Source organism: Cupressus sempervirens, chromosome 5, assembly GCF_028749045.1.
Source record: "Cupressus sempervirens isolate cs-2001-9-10 chromosome 5, ASM2874904v1, whole genome shotgun sequence".
NCBI classification, from domain to species: Eukaryota; Viridiplantae; Streptophyta; class Pinopsida; order Cupressales; family Cupressaceae; genus Cupressus; species Cupressus sempervirens.
In genome coordinates this window covers 430,976,819-430,983,292 of record NC_143122.1, presented here as the reverse complement: position 1 = coordinate 430,983,292, position 6,474 = coordinate 430,976,819, and the positions used below count along the sequence as shown (strand labels likewise).

The following is a 6,474-nucleotide window of genomic DNA, read 5'->3' as shown; positions in this document are numbered from 1 at the left end:
CATGCTTAAAAGTGTTGCACATAGAATCACATGTATGCAAAAATTATTGATTGGTGGACATTGAGTGAATGAAAGCCAAATTCTTATCTTTTGTCAATGAGACCACTAATCTAGTCAACTTCTAGATGTTAGAAATATAGTAGCTTTCATTAGAAGATTCCATCTTGAGATGAGTATCAAAAAAGTTCTAATCAAAGATCACCAAAGTGGAAGAGTTGATAGAAATGCACAACTACTAGATGATTCAAGCTAATAACATCATAATTCCAAGTGTTAATGAATTGGATAAAGTAATGGGTGCAATGAAGGTACATAGAGTTAAGGCTATGACCCCTAAGAAAACATGATGCTCTAATATTCTCTCAGACATTTTTCACCCTCTCTTCTTTCTCAATTATCTGTTATAGAAATTTTTGGTATTTTCTTAGTAAGCTTAGATTCTATAATGGATGATGACTAGTCAAGTCTTATTTTTAGCTTCCCCATTCAGAGATCGTCTCCAATACAATAATCAAATATAACTAGTCATTTTGAAGAGGCCTATATATGTATCTTTTTATGAAATTAATAAGATCAACAAATTATTTTGTGGGAAAACCCCTATAGTTGGTGTTGGGTGATGCGACGCGCTCCCCTGCCCACAGGTGGTTAATTATGTGGTGTTCCATGTTCACTAATAGTCATGGCTTTTGGTGCAACGACAAATGGGCCCTACAGTTGGGACTACTATTTGTGACTTTGAGCCTACATTTTAATTTTTTTGTTCATTTAGTAACTGTATAATAGTTGGGATGAATGTGTCATAACAAAAATCTGAAATATTGCAAGTAAACTTGGTTTAATTTCTTTCATCTTAGGAGATTATAAATATTGCTTTCCTTAGCACAAGTAATATTCCTTTCCTTTGTGTTGTGCACAATAGTTCATGTGTGCTTTATTGATTGTATGAGATTTATGAGATTTGATTAATGAAGTAGTTGAGAAGAGGACAATCCAGATATTGTCAAATCTCAGTTAATTCAGTAATTCGAGAATTGCCCAATTAGTCATTTTTTCTCCTCTCATATTGTTGTAGGTAGTCTTGCATATATTTTTTAGTACTAGATCCGAGTCATAATAGGTTGCATATTAGGTGTTGGTCTTCATTTTAAAATTTTATTGGATTGTTTGAAGTGCTAAACAATCCAGTTGTTGGCCTCTTCTTCTCTCTAGTTAAGAGCACACTCTCAATTTTTTTTAAAAAAAAACCTTTGCAAATCTTGCTTTTAAACTGGATTTGTAAATTTCAATTTGAAGGTCTTTGATAGATTACTACACTAACCCATTTTGTTGTTAGCTATTTTATTTTCCATTGGGCAAACTAAGAGTCAAGGTATAAACCATAGAATTAAGGAAGACCAACTATTAACCAACACAACTACAAGATAATGAATTTTACATTGAGTTCCTGGTGGAAGAACTATGCTATCTTGCTTATGACTCCTTTGATGACCAAGTAATTTGCATTATTGTTGGTCATGATTCCTCCCACTATTCTACCATTTTCTTCTACTTGCATGATCAAATTATTCCTAAAAACCTTATGTGTAATGAAAAATTCCATCTCATTTGCAATGCCTTTGACTACACCCTCCTCTTTGGTGACCTATATAGGAAGGGATTAGACAGAACACTCCTTAGGTGTCTAGAGATAGATGAGTCTAAAATGACATTATCTAAAGTTCATGATAGAATTGTTGGGTTACATTCTAATGGCCTTAAACTTGGTCAAAAACTCCTTAGGGTAGGCTACTACTAGCCAACTATGAAAGCTAATACTGTTAGATATGGTAAGTCCTATAAAAAGTGTTAGTTACATGGCAACCTAACTCATGCTCCTGGATGCAAACTCATCCATTACACACTAGCCTTTCTATATATGGGCCTTTGACTTGGTTGGTAAGATTCATCCAAGTTCCTCTAGCAAACATAAGTTCATAATCACATCGACTAAGTATTTCACAAAATGGTTTCAGGTTGTTTTGCTATCTACCATAATAAGGAAACATGTTGCCCTCTTCATATTGAATCACATCATTTTCCACTATGGTATTCCTTCCTCCATATTCACAAATAATGGGGGATAATTTGAAAAAATGGACCTAGAACAACTTTGCAAAAAGATCAAAATAAAGATACATTGGTCCTCAATATATTATCCCCACAGAAATAGCCAAGCTAAGGCCTCAAAAAAAAACATTTGTGAAGATCTTACATAGAATAGTCCAAAAGTCAGAAAGGGACTAAAACTTAGAAATTAATATGGTGGTATGGACCTATAGAACCACCATATTGAATCTTATTGGGGCTATGTTCTTTGCTTTAGTCTATGGTTCCAAAGTTTTCCTCCCACTAGAAGTTAAGATTCCCTCCTTGGAAGTATCTTTACATGGATTAATCACTAATGAGGACCATAGGGCTATGAGAATCCATGATCTCAAAGGTCTAGATAAGTGTCAAAAGGCCAGCTTTGACAACATGCAAGCTTATAAGAAGAGGATGTCTACTAGCTATAATAAAAGAGTCCATCCTTGTGAATTCCATGTAGGTGAGATTTTTCTTTGAGAGAACCCAAAAAATCAATAGAATAGAGAAAATAAGGGTATAAGTTTGAACTAAACTATTTGGGTCCATACATTGGCATTGTTGCATTCAGATATGGTGCCTATCAACTTTCTACACCTAAGGGAGAACAACTCTTCGAGCTTACCAACATTCTCCACTAAAAGAAATTCTATGCCTAAAGCTCTTAGGGCTTAGATATTTGTACATACTTTATGAGCCCAAAAAGTCCTAAAAAATCATATATGGTGCTAAAAAAATCCTTTAAAAAGTGACCATCTTAATGAAAGCATAGAAATAGGTTCTTTGATGTATCACCAAAAAAATTGAAAAATATAAAAAAATACAAAAAAAAATCATAAAATATCCTAAAACAAATGGCCAAGTAGTGAACAAATAAAATTAGGCACTGCTTGAGACCTTTGCACCTATGTCTATCAGTCCTACTTTGTGATTGCTTCAATTTTCCTTACCTAGCTTGGAAGTGACTCTTGTCTAGGTCTAAGGAGCACACTTGTACAACTTATCAAGGTCTCTTTGTGTGTTGATACTTCTTTGGAAAACTTCTCTAAACAATATTTCTCAAAAATTCCTCTTGACATCGAGTGTTTTCCTAGCACTTTTTAGATACCTTAGTAATAGTTTAGAATGCTATGATATTAGTCACTACCAAATTTGAGTCCTAAAGAGATAGTCATGCAACTTACACATCCGCACTTAAACATGAAACTTGTTCAGACTTGATGGACTTTATTCTCTTTTTGTTTTGTCTATGATGACACTAGTACATTTGGGCTTGAATTGCAATGGTAGGTCATCACAATTGTGATGATCACCTATCACCTAAATGACAATAGCACAAATTAGCCCCCATCAAATGGTTGTTATACTTTTGTTGTTGCAAATTATGATGACAAGATAGTCTATAGCAATTGGTTCACCTAAAACCATATCAATTAGGAAAAAAGAAAGACAAAGAGTACCTCTTCATGTCATCATAATTTGGATGATCGATTATCACAATTATGATGACCACAATTTTTTCTTTTTCATTGTACTTATGACATGGTTTCTATAGGCATGGTAGGCATCTATCAGATTGGACATTGTAATGATGATGACATGCGATGACAATGTTGTTCTAGTGTCGACCATCTAGTGGATGTTATCATCACACATGCGACAAAGTTTGATGACAATATTGTGAGACTGATGGCTTCCCATTAGGAAAGACATCATAATTGATATGACTAACTACATTATTAAAAAAATTGGTAGTTCTTGTATTTTATTGTTAGCTCCTACCATGGCAGAGAACTCTAGAGGCATAGGCATCGAGACACACCCTATATCTCATTTTGACCCATGGGCCAGAGGAAAAGCCTTGAATCAACATTTCAATATATTTTAAATAATGATTGAAGTCATTGAAATAGTATGGATCATATTGGGGATTCAAACAATGCCTAACAACATTACATCAAAATTTCAAAAAGAAAAGCACAACTTAAGTCTTAAGCAAAATAAGAACCACACCAGTGTAATGATCACCTTGTCTACAACTTGAACATACAAGATTACTCAAATAAGGCCAAACACAAATTTTGTATGTTTTTTAAAATTAAATAATAGATATTTAATACATAGATAAACTCTTGAACAACTTGACTTGAGTTTCTTTGCTTCATTTAACTTGTGAATATAGGCCAGAGAGAACAAGCAACTCCAATTTTATAAAATGCTAAATAGAAAGGGAAAGAAAATTCATCTTTATAAAATATTCCTAGATTACATAATCAAGCTATGCATAGATGGCTACTATACTAGCTTCTACACAAATATTACGTAGATCTGCTCCATTGAAGCCTTGATAAAAGTTGAAATAATCTCAGCTATACAGTAATTAATCAAACAACATTACCAAATCTAGAACATACAAGTGTAGTATAGGATAAAAACTCAAATATTTTGGATAAATTTCAAAATATTAAAAAAATAGAACAAGACCTCAACAAGTTTTACAATAGCTTCATAATCTATGTCTCCAATTTTGTAATCCCTACAACATGTATTTTTTGTACTTCCATTCTTTCTTGTTCATTTGGAAGTGGAATCTCAATCTTTCTATCCAAATGACTAGGTTTAAATAGGGATGGGTCTAGAACATCTAGATGGTTTTTTTCCATGATCATTTTTACCTACATTTAATGTTAAAATTGACAACATTTTCAGGTCACAATGAAAAATACACTACCTTGAAGAATCTTAAATAAGTTAAATAACATAGTTTCTTGTTTAATGCAATTGATTGACAATTATAGTAGCTTGAGAACCTTAAAACACAATACCTTTCCTAATTGATCAAAATCATTTAGTTGGTTAAGATTTTCCATTAAAGTTCTTTTAATTTATCAATCAACACTTGTTCCTTCACTAAAACAACATCCACCGATTGTATCAATTTCATCCATAAATATGATGCATGCCTACAACAAAGCCTCACTATAACATTAAGTATTTCATTTATATTAATCATAATAATTTTTAGTAGATTTCAATGCAATTACTAAGAGGAGTAGAGTTCTAAGCTTATAGAGAAATACTTTGTAGCTCTAATACCTTCAAATTCTTAGATGTGATGAGCTAATAATTCAACAAACACAATGTTTTGAAATAAAAAATAAAATATTATTATATATAAACAAAATATTAGCATTTTTAATTATATTAACGAACACCAAAAATTATTATTTTGATGTTTAATTGAATAAGAAGTCATACCTGGTGATCCCATGAATAATCAAACATTTCCTTGATCAACTTTGCAATTTCACCAATACATCTATCTATTATAGCACTTGAAATTACCTAAAAAATAGTATTACAAAAAGAATTCATAAATCAAACCTCACATACAAGAAATAAGAATGTTGGATTGCATAAAAGTAAGATGGATATTAAAAAAACTAAGCTACAACCTTAAGGAAATTGGCATCAATGTTACTATCAATAGCTCTTGCTAATAGTGTCTTTCCTATTCTAGGAGGGCCATTTAGAAGTACTCCCTAAAATTAGAGAAAAAATAACCAACATCTATGAAAGAATTTCAACAAGAATAAATTAAAACATGCAAGTTGAACTTTCCATAAACAAGTAATTACCATGATTAATTTTCACCCCACACAATATTTACCTTACGAGGTTTGATTCCAACCCTAAGAAAGCATTCAGGATTCATTAAAGAAGTTTATAGACTCTCTTAGCTCCTTGATTTGATATGCTAACCCTCCTATTGGTAAGTAGCTGACATTGCCAAGATCCTCATGTAGAATATTATAAACAATAGGCTCCACTTGCATCCAATATACACAAACAAAATGATTAACCTTTTTCTAGAAAATCCCTTCAAATATTCTAATATAATTGGTGCTCATTAATAGCTTGCTGATGTGAGATTCTAATGCTAGGTACCTCACAAGGAAGAGCCCTCATTATTCTAAGTGGTGTCATGTCAAGAACAACATGTGTGCCTACAGTAAGCTTATCTTTATCTACTTTATTTTGATACCCAACAACATATTTTGGCCCACTGCTAGCTTTCACAATTATTGTACAAAGAAAAATTCATAATCCTAAAATTAGAAAAACTAATTTACTTCAATAGTACAAACATGAATAGTTAAATATTAATTTGTTCAAAATCAAACATCCACTAGAGATAAAATTATAGATTCATAGGTGATACACATATTAGAATGACATTGAAATAAAGTATGATCCTACCACATCAACATTCCCCTATTGGGAAAATTTGAGAAATGTAAGAATGTTTGAAGGGGATTTTTTGAAATACCCTCAAAATTATGGGAACAG

General features: G+C 32.1%; 1 pseudogene; it reads right to left on the bottom strand.

The window, feature by feature from the left end:
- Nucleotides 1-4,056: 4,056 nt before the first annotated feature.
- LOC149556634 (26S proteasome regulatory subunit S10B homolog B-like) lies at nucleotides 4,057-6,207 on the bottom strand (annotated as a pseudogene).
- Between the last annotated feature and the right edge of the window lie 267 nt (nucleotides 6,208-6,474).